The sequence below is a fragment of the Triticum urartu genome, chromosome 7, assembly GCF_003073215.2.
Source record: "Triticum urartu cultivar G1812 chromosome 7, Tu2.1, whole genome shotgun sequence".
Classification (NCBI taxonomy): Eukaryota; Viridiplantae; Streptophyta; class Magnoliopsida; order Poales; family Poaceae; genus Triticum; species Triticum urartu.
Window position 1 is genome coordinate 683836315 of NC_053028.1, and position 10888 is coordinate 683847202.

General features: G+C 49.9%; 1 long non-coding RNA gene across 1 annotated transcript; it reads right to left on the reverse strand.

Annotated features, from left to right (window-relative positions):
* Positions 1–9834: 9834 nt before the first annotated feature.
* LOC125522225 lies at positions 9835–10650 on the reverse strand. The gene is made up of 2 exons (XR_007289696.1): positions 10194–10650; positions 9835–10091 (listed from the first exon to the last, which is right to left on the reverse strand). It is a non-coding gene; the product is annotated as an uncharacterized LOC125522225 (long non-coding RNA).
* Positions 10651–10888: the final 238 nt, after the last annotated feature.

The window sequence follows — 10888 nt, forward strand, 5'->3', positions numbered from 1 at the left end:
CTCTGAATCTCCAAAAAAATCATGTTGGCAGAGATGATTGACTGAAAATTAAAAGTTTTCAGGTGATTGTATTTTTTTCTTGATACCAAAACCACAGGTTCTTTCTTTTCCTTAGTTGTTATACTGATAGAGCGTGCCTAGGCAGTAAATGAACTCCTGCACGACCAATTATGTATGAGTTTTACAGGACTGAATTCCTTTATGTTCACATGCCTCTGTCCGACTGTGTATCGGTTGTACGACTCCTGAATTAATATGCACAAATTGGATGGAAAATCTTGTGTGTTGTCTGAGTTTTTTTTTTCTTGTTTCTCCAGATTCGGTGGAGGTCGTCATCAGATCAGCTTTCTGAGTTCAAAGCGAGCGCGGTTCTGATAGCATGGGGTTGTAAGTTGTGACAGAAGTGATCACCTACATTTCTGACACGATGGCGCATGACAGTGAATTCATCTGGCAGTAGTCATGTGTAAGGTGATCTTTTTTTCATGGTACTTCTAGCTTTGATGGTACTGTAGCAAATGGTGTGGCTGTTCCTGGCCTAAAGTAAAGTCAGGCAAAAAGAATTTGGTTGTTTGTTATTGCTCTTCTCCACTGGGCTGAGGGCAGCGCTAAGCTGAGAGGACCATCCATCCATCAACAGGGGGGGCGACCTGCAGATCCTCTGATTGATACAGCTTCTTCTCTTATGGCTGATGGATATAGATGAACGCAGTGCCTTCCATTTCGCAAGCAAACGGTAGCCATGAAACAAAGGTAAAATAAATAAGTACAATGATCGTGTATTAGCAATTATTATTATGTGGACACCCTGTTTTGTATTTCTTTCTTTTCTGTGACTCATTTTTGTGCTGGGATGTCAGGCGGCACCTAGTGTGTTGGTTCTCGCTACCAAATACACCAAGGGTCTTTCAATTCTTTTTTTAGTTACAAGTTTGTTATATACTGGACTACTAGGTTCCTAGATAGTATATCACCTCCTGGAACATGAATGTATCAATTCTGCATGACTCAAGTTTTTCACAACTCATTTCCTTATTATGCCTCTGTCTGGCTATGTATTCCAACCTGTGTGACAAATTGCAGTGCTGAGAACACTGAAGCGAGTGTTTGCTGTCACACATTTCAGATTCAGCTGAGATCGGTATTACCTATATATATATATATATGTGATACTACCTCTTTGAACTGCAAAAACGTTTTATGTTTTGGGACGGAGGTAGTACTACATAATCGCCTATGATTTGCTTGTTTAATAACTTGTAAGTTCTCGAATATTCGTACAAGTTGGACCCCAAGTTTCTGATCTGGCATCTAAGCTTCTGTCTTCTTTGTCCAAATTCAGTGGAATCGTCATCGGATCAGCTTTCAGAGTTCAAAGTGGTTGTTGTTTTGATAGCGTGTAGTTTCTTGCAGACATGATCACCTTTCCTGACAAGGAGAGGCATTTCTACTTTTCTGTACACATGTTTTAGAGTCTGAGGTCCTCCCTTTCTCTTGTTCAGATAAGTCTTTATCTTTGCCGGAGATGTAAACCCAGTTCCACCTTCAACTTCAACTGCCATCTCAAGCTGCACGTGTCGACCCTACTGCCTTGGACGCGCTCCGCACGGGCCACGGCGATCACCATGCCGTTTCTGGTGCCTCCTGGCCCTTTTCGGCGTCCCGGCGAATGCCTGGTCTCGGCGGGCGGCGGAGTCGTTGCCCTGGGGGCTTGGCATCGTGGTCAGAGTGGCAGACTGCACGACGCGGCGGGACGACATGTCTGCGTTTCGCGTGTGGTTGCGCACGGACGACCCGGCGAGGATCCCTCAAAGGCGCATTCTTGTGGTGGAAGAGGCAGGGAGACGCTCGATCCAGCGGAAGGATGGCCTTCCGGACACGCTTTGGTACCCGGTGGATATCGTTCAGGAGGCGCCGCCGGTTGCTCCTAGGATTGTAGGTCCGTGGCCGCCGGCAGGATCTCCTCCGCCGCCGCCGTCGTCGGCCGAGGAGGACTCTGATGGGCAGCTTGGGGGTCGTCGCGGGCGTGGTCGCTCCAGATCACGCCGTCGCCGGCGTGGGGCTGCTCCACGTAGGGTTCCGGCTCGGGAGAGGTCGCCGGAGTCCGCTCGTTCCTCCGCCGGCTCGGTGCCGCGTGCGGGGCTGTCCCCGATTCAAACGGCTTCTGTCGACCAGCCGACCCCACTGGACTTGCATGGCGCGGCTTTTGCAGACGATCACGCAACCCCACATGACATGCATGCTGCGGCTTTATCTGAGGATCAGCCTATCCTCCCGCAGTCGGTGCGTCAGAAGCATCTTGGTAGGACGACGGCCAGCTCCCCAAGGCAGCAGGATACGGGAGTGGGTGACACGGTGGGCCAGTGCCCAACGATGGATCCGAGGCTGCCCCCCTCCCCTGCATTTGCCACGCCGTCTCCCCCCCCCCCCCCCCCCCCCCCCCCCCCCCCCTCGGCTGCCGTGCGCTGAGCAACAGCTGTCGGGACGGGGCGTGGGGGCTGAGGAAGATTCTCCTTCCCGAGTTCTCATTGCCTCCTGGGAGCTAGAGGTGGACACCTGCGCGCGGACTGGGCGACGGACCCCACGCGGCTCCCTCCGGAAGACCAATTTCTGTCTGCTTCCTCGGGTGGTGAGTGGGAACAGGATCCCGTTAGCACATGGGAGAGCGACGCGTGTGGCGACATGCGTGATCCCGCTCAGCGGCATGCATGCAGGGGTGATGTGCCTACGTGCATGGTGAGCCTTTCGGCGCTCTCATGCAGATCTTTGCGGGATGAGTTGCATGCGCTGGCTGCACCAACGCCCGGCTCCCTGGAGGTTGGGTTCGACGCGGAGATGGATCTGGAGGCCCAGGGCTTTGCCTCCTAGATCAGGGATTCGCCAAACCCTATTCTGCCCACCCCTCTGGGACGGAGGCCATCGGCGAACAGGCAGAGAAGACCCAGGACCAAGAGGAACCTGGATGCTACACCTAGAAGAAGCGTGCGGCTTGCTAAAAGAATGGGCAGGGGCTCGGCTGCATCCAAGCAGCAGCAGGCCATCATCAGGAAGCTATGCTTGGCCAACGAAGGGGAGACTATTGGAGATGAAGCGCTCAAGGCATATGTGGAGTTATTCTCGCAGCCTCTTTCGGATAGCCACATCGCTGCTACCTTGGCCCTCTTTGGCTGGGAGCCCCCTGCAGCTCCGCTACAGGAGCAGCCCGCCGGTGTGGTAGGTGCGGCATGATCTTGCTGGCTTTGGTGGACTTTGTGGATGTGTTTCTTATGGATGCACAACCAAATAAAGTGCTTGTGTGGAATGTCCGGGGCTTGAATACTCCGGCGAGAAGGACGGCAGTCTATCAAGTAGTAGTGGCGGCCAAACCATTGGTAGTCTGCTTTCAAGAATCGAAGCTCGAAGTTGTAACTCTGGACGTAATTCGTCACTGTATGGGTAATAGATTTAAGGACTTCTTTTATTTGCCGGCTGCTGGCACGCGTGGCGGCATCATATTGGCTTGGGATGCCACACAAGTGGCATTGTCCAACCCACACTATACGGATAACACCTTAACGGCGCTGGTCAAGCCGCACGATGGGTCTCATTGGTGGCTCACTGGGGTATACGGCCCTCACCTTGATGCAGACAAGGTTGCGTTCATGGAGGAACTTTGTGAGATACGTGATCTCCATGCTGGCCCTTGGTCCATAGTTGGGGATTTCAACCTCATCTTAAACCCCGAGGATAAGAACAACCAAGCAATTAACAGGAGGATCATGTCTCGGTTTCGGTCCATGCTTAATAGGCTTGAGCTCAAGGAGGTGTACCTCAACGGAAGAAGATATACTTGGTCCAATGAATGGCAGCTGGCTACTTTGGAGAAAATCGACCATGTTCTTTCGACGAATGACTGGGATGACCTTCATCCCTCATGCTTTCTGGGAGCCTTGGGTTCGTCCATTTCAGATCATTGCCCCCTGCTCCTTGAGCTTAACGCCGAGTGGAAGGTTGGCCGTCGCTTTCGTTTTGAAGTTTTTTGGCCTAAAGTGGACGGCTTCATGGATATCGTTCAGGCAGCTTGGGGTTCAATCCCTTCTTTGGGCAACCCCTATGTGGTTTTGCACCTTAAGCTAGGGGCTACGGCCAAAGCCCTGCAGAGGTGGAGTGACAAGTGGATCGGTAATGTAAATCTTCAGGTTGGGGTGGCAATGGAGCTGATCTATCGTTTGGACTTGGCATCCGAGACTAGGATACTCTCCGTCGAGGAAGTAACTCTCCGTCATATTCTAAAACGCAAGCTCCTCGGTCTATGCTCGCTGCAAAGGACGATAGCCCGGCAAAGATCTAGGATGATCTTCCTCAAAGATGGTGACGCGAATACGGAGTTTTTTCATCGTCATGCGAGGCACCGAACAAGGAAGAATTATATGACTCGGCTAACTAAGGATGGAGAGACTTTCTTGGGGCAGGAAAACATTGCTGCAATGGTGGATGGCTACTACGACAATCTGTTGGGCACTCCCACCCAGCGGGCGCACACCATTAATCTTGATGCTCTGGATCTCCCCACTCTAGACCTCTCGCACCTTGAGCTTCCTTTTACGACAGAGGAAGTGGAGCGGACTGTTAAGTCTATGCCTTTGGATAAGGCCCCTGGGCCGGATGGATTTACTGGGAGATTTTATGCCTCATGCTGGGGTATCATTAAGGAGGATATAATGCGCGCATTCCACACGTTCTATCTTGGTGATATGCGAGGCTTGCAGGTGATTAATAAAGCGCTCATATCATTGCTCCCGAAGGTGGATGGGGCTGTGGACATTAAGGATTTTCGCCCGGTTAGCCTTGTTCATGGAGCTATTAAGCTATTTGACAAAGTCTTGGCGATCAGGTTGGCGGAAGATCTTCCTAGACTGGTGGGTGTGCATCAGAGCACGTTCGCAAAAGGGAGATCTTTGCATGACAATTTCATGTTAGTCCAATGCACGGCGCAGAGGCTATATGCGTTGGGAGATCCAGCGGTAATGCTCAAGCTGGACATCACTAAGGCATTTGATACTGTTCAATGGCCTTTCTTGATTGAGGTTCTTACCCGGTTGGGGTTTGGTCAGAGATGGATCTCTTGGATTGTTGGTCTACTAGGCACGGCGGTGACACGGGTCTTGATAAATGGAGTGCCCGGTAAAGATATTCTTAACTACTGTGGATTACGCCAAGGCGATCCGGTGTCTCCCTTGCTCTTCATCTTGATCAATGGAGCCTCTGCATAAGTTATTTGAGCTAGCTGCTTCTCGCCGCTTACTTTCCCCGCTGGCAAGAGTTGGGCTGAAGCAGAGAATATCCATCTTCGCGGACGATGTGATGCTCTTCGTCAAGCCGGGTTGTTTGGAATTGTCAGTCACGGCTGACATCTTTGAGGCTTTTGGCGTGGCTTCTGGACTTCGGGTAAACCATAACAAGAGCGCGGCCTTCGCTATTCGTTGCTCGGACGATCAGAAGATGTTGGTGGGGAAAATACCGGGTTTCCCATTCAGCCACTTCCCATGCAAATACTTAGGGCTACCCCTCACCATTCGGAAGCAGACTCATGCGCAGCTGCAGTACCTGGTTGACCAGCTGGCAGGACGCCTCCCCACATGGCGCGGTTCCGCCATGCCCAAGAGTGGAAGACTTCTGCTTGTGCAGGCGGTTCTCTGTGCCATTCCCATTCACGCCATGATGGCTCTGGATCTGCCGGCCAAGACAACTAAAGCGATGAACAAGATCATCAGAGGTTTCCTCTGGTGTGCAAAAGCGGAGGCTAACGGTGGACAGTGCTCTGTTGCGTGGGATATTGTATGCACGCCTAAATGGGCAGGTGGATTGGGAGTTCCAGACTTGAAATGGTTGAACATAGCTATGCAGGCGAGGTGGCCTTGGTTGCGCCGTGCTGATGCCTTAAGACCATGGAACGAGTTTGACATCCCTGTTCCGATGGAGTCCCTACAACTATTCCGCTCGGGCGCGCACACTAAGCTGGGTGACAGTTCGAGTACATTATTTTGGGAAGACCGCTGGCTGGACGGGTCTAGGATCCAGGATCTCGCCCCGAAGATCTATGCTAAGGTGCCGCCGAGGAAGCGCTACAGCATGTCGGTGCGTACGGCTATTCAGGAGGGCTCATGGCCTTTGGATATTAACCCAAATCTTGACTTGGAGGAGCTGCGCGAGTATGTGAACCTCTGGCATCGGGTGGCCATCATTCAACTACAGCCCGACTCCCCGGACATGCTCTCTTGGGCTTGGGAGAGCAATGGAACTTTCTCTGTTCGATCAGCTTATGCAGCCAAGTTCGTAGGAAGGGTGGTCAGCCCAACAACGGATTTCTCTTGGAGGTCAAGGGCACCACGGCGATGTCGCTTTTTCTCTTGGTTGGCTTTACGGAACAGATGCTGGACCTCCGACAGACTGGCTCGGAGAGGACTACCACACCAGGACTCGTGTCCGTTTTGCAATCAAAGTGAAGAGACTATCAATCATATCTTGTTGGGATGTGTCTTTGCTAGGATGGTGTGGCATGAGGTTTGCACGGCTCTTGGTAGACCTGACTGGGTGCCCACCACGGTCGACACCTTGGTGACTTGGTGCCAGAGCAAGTTCGGCGCGGATGGGCGGCTGCGAGACCACCGCACAATCTTGGTGCTAGTCTGTTGGGAGTTATGGAAGCATAGGAATGGTATTGTGTTTGATGGCGAGTCGCCCTCGTCCACACGCATCGGTACTAGAATCTTGGAGGAGGGTAAGGCGTGGGCTGCAGCCGGTCTCCTTAAAGGTGATATGAGTGTTTTCTTTGGTAGTTTGGCGCGGTGGGTAGATCATGAGTAGTCCGCTTTTGTAATCTAGGTGGATTGGGCGAGTTTGCCCATAACGCTGTATTGGGGCTCTTTACCCCCGTTCTTTCTTATATATACGACGTGCATGCTTGTGCGCATTCGAGAAAAAAAAGAAACAAAAAAGAGGGACATTCTCATACTGAATATCATATGGGTCCATACAATGTTGCCTCGACGATTCAATCCAAATCCACCCTCTCAAGGGTTTTTCCACCTCAACGGTGACTCTCGCACTGAGATATCCAACAACATGATCAAACTAAACATATATTGAATATCATATGGGTCCATACAAATGTTGCCTCGACGATTCAATCCAAATCCACCCCCTCAAGGGTTTTTCCACCTCAACGGTGACTCTCGCACTGAGATATCCAACAACATGATCAAACTAAACATATATAGCGTTTCTATCAATCTAGGCAGCAATAGACTTGCTCCAGTTCTCATCATGAAGATTGAAAGGAAGATTCACTACTCTAACCCACATTTGCAACTCTAGTAAGTTCTTATTTGAAGGTGCCAAGATCAAGAACATAACAAATGTACGGTACATAATTTTTTGTTGGTGTGGGTAGATCTCAGTCGACTAAGATTTAACCAATTCTTAGTAAAGTGATTGAACATATGAAAAAGAAGAAATAAAAAATTAGAGTAATTTTTTTCTTTTTTGCATGGATCTCCACGTAAGATCCTCCAACACATATAGCATTGACCGAGACTGAGATTTAGCAATCCCGAAAACATTTCGTAAAGAATCGAATGAAGCTAACTTGGTGTTTATACATGTTTGTATATTTTCGGGTCAAAGTTAAACACGTTAACTTCGATTACTTTGGAACGGATGAAGTAGTTATCTTTCGCAAAAAGAAAAAAAAGGCTGGGCCTGAAAACTGCGCTCGTTGTTGGGTTACCGGTTAAGGGCCCATTTTAGCAGCCAACACAGGACACGACTCGACTCACTCTCCCTTCCGCACGCAGCCGCCGGCTCTCCCCTTCCCATCTCGCCGTGGGTTCCCCGGCGGCGGGGCGGCTGCCCTCCGACGGCCGGTTTTTCCTCCCAACGAGCTTCCCCACTCCACACCAATTGCAACCAGCAAGAAGAAGATGGCATCGTCTCTGACGGACCTCCCCGACCACCTCCTGACCGAGATCTTCCTCCGCCTACCCGACCTGGCTGACCTCGCCCGCGCCTCCGCGGCCTGCGTCAGCTTCCGCCGACTCGCCACCGACGTATCCTTCCTCCGCCGCTTCCGCTGCCTCCACGCACCACCACTCCTCGGCTTCCTCGACCGCCACGGGTTCCATCCAGCACTACCGCCTCACCCCTCCGCACCCGCCGCCCGCGCGCTCGCCCTCGCCGCCGATTTCTCCTTCTCTTTCCTCCCCTCCCATGGCCTTTGGACCGTCCAGGACAGCCGCGACGGCCGCGTCCTCCTCCAGCGCTGGCCCAAAATGGGCGAGGTCAGCCAGGAGCTCGCCGTGTGCGACCCTTTGTGCCGATGGCATCTCGTGCTCCCCCCAGTACCTGACGACCTAGTCGCTTTGTTAGGCAGATGCCGGTGCAAGCCTTCTCTCTTTCCCCTCGGCGACGATGAGGAGGAAGCTGCTGTTGAAGAGGCATCGTTCCAAGTGATGTTGATGGCATACTGCGAAACTAAGCTGGCCGCATTCGTGTTCTCGTCGAGCACCGGACAATGGAGAGCTGCTGCATCCAAAGGTGGAGCGATTTGGTCCTTAGTGGCAGCGAGTCCGCCATGATGCCACAGGTCCACCCTCTTTTTATCAGGCACCATTATGCTTATGGGTGCTTCTATTGGGACTGGACGCTGTTCTGGAGAAAAACGTTGCTCATGCTTGACACAAGAAGGATGGAGTTCCCCTTTGTTGTCCCCCCACCTGGAGAATGGAGAAAGGAAGATTTTGCCGTTGTGGAGGCAGGGGAAGGCAGGCTTGGGATGTTTGGTACCTATACCTTTGCCGCAAACCTCTTTTTACCGTTCCCGGGATGTACCGGTGGTTCTCCAACCAATAAAATCCTGCCACCTCACAAGTGGTATCTCTGTATTCCCCACATATCTTCATTTAACATCCTGTATTTCACCAGCTGGACCCCACTCACATGATTTGACCAGCTGGGCCTACCACGTGATTCCAGCCACGGCCCTCGCTTTACACGTACGCTGAAGCCAGTCTCACTTCACACACATACAGTAATGTCAGCTTATTTTTCAAAGGATAAACTTCTCTCACTTTAAATTGATATGAAATCTGTTAAAACATATATAAGAATTTGAAAACTTATTAAATTCATTTCAAATAAAACTCTTTCAAAAAATGCAACAACACATTGAAATGTCAGTTTCACATTTTTTGTCCACAGCTCATCTACAAATAGCTATTTCAATTAGTATCTAACTGAAATAGCATTTCAACTCTTTCAAAAAGCATTGCAATCATTTTCATAAATATATAACACTTCCACCAGCTAAAATGATCTGGTTTCACCACATTGAAATATAAATTTCACATATCTTGCACAAACCATTACACTTAAATTAGTTTAACAACTCGTAACACCACATTGAAATATATTTCTGGAAAGTAATTACATATTTTTCAGGAAAGTAATTTCACATATTTCAATACATATCACACTGATATAACAAGTTACAGATGTGACAAATAGCAGTTTCATATATTTCAGAAAAGTAATTTCATATATTTTCACGGAAATTAGTTTCACAACTTGTAACAACGCATTGAAATATATTTCAGGGAAGTAATTTCATATTTCCCAATACACATCTCACTTAAATAACAAATGCCAGATAAGAGAAACAACAGTTTCATATAATTCAGAGAAGTAATTTCATATATTTTCGCAGAAATTAGTTTCACAACTTGCAACACCGCATTGAAATATATTCCAGGGAAGTAATTTCTCAATACATACATCACTGAAATAACAAATGACAGATAAGAGAAATAGCTGTTTCATATATTTCAGAGATCTAATTCCATATATTTTCACAGAAATTAGTTTTGCAACTTGCAACAACACATTGAAATCCCAGTTTCACATTTTTGCACATCTCAACTACACATAGCTATTTCAATTCAAATCTCACTGAAAATCATTCCAATCTCACTCAAAATCATTACAAATCTCACTCAAAATCATTACAAATCTCACTGAAAAATCCTGAAATTGAAGTAGCAGAGGAGGCCGACGATCTGGTGGTAAAGAAACATAGAGTGTTCAAATCATGCTAAATAAATCAGAAATCATGAAATACATATGGAGAGAGGTTAGGGGAGATGGGATTCATTACTCACCAGATCCGGTGGTAGTCAGGCTTGGTGTCGCCGGATCCGGCGACAACCTTGCGTGATGACCCCTCATGGTGCCCGTGCTGAACGGAGACACCAACGGCGACCATGGCTGCCGGGGCAGCCAGGATGCCGGTGGACGGGCTTCTGGTTGGCGGGATCGAGGAACCTCGCCGGATCAGCCACCCCCCGACGGCCAGTGGATCCGGCCCCCGCTCCTCGTCGGCCTCATGGTACCGCTGCGCCGCCGCCGGCCTTCTATGTGCCCCCCGTGGTAGGTGCCGGCAGTGGAACCCGAATCCGGTGCCGGATGTTGCTGGAGAAGGCAGATCTCGCGGCGGCCATAGCCGGGATTAACCACGGAGTCCCATGGAACGAACTGACGAGAAATGGGGCGGGGAGAAAGGAGATCGATGCGGGAAGGAGACAGCGGCGTGGGGTTGATATCCTCTCTTTCGTCGGGTCCATCACGTATTTGCAGTTGTATACAGCTTGTATCCTGGAATCTGAGATGGAAATAAAAAACTAGTAGGGTCCACCCGCACGGATCTAGAAGCACCGAGGGATGGTGGATTGAGCACCGGTACATCCCCGCTCCGGTAAAAAAACTTATTCAATACCTTTGCACAAAACAAAGGCGAGTATCCCAGTCAGTGGCATATGGAGAAGACAATCTCACTAGATTCTGGTTACCGGTATTA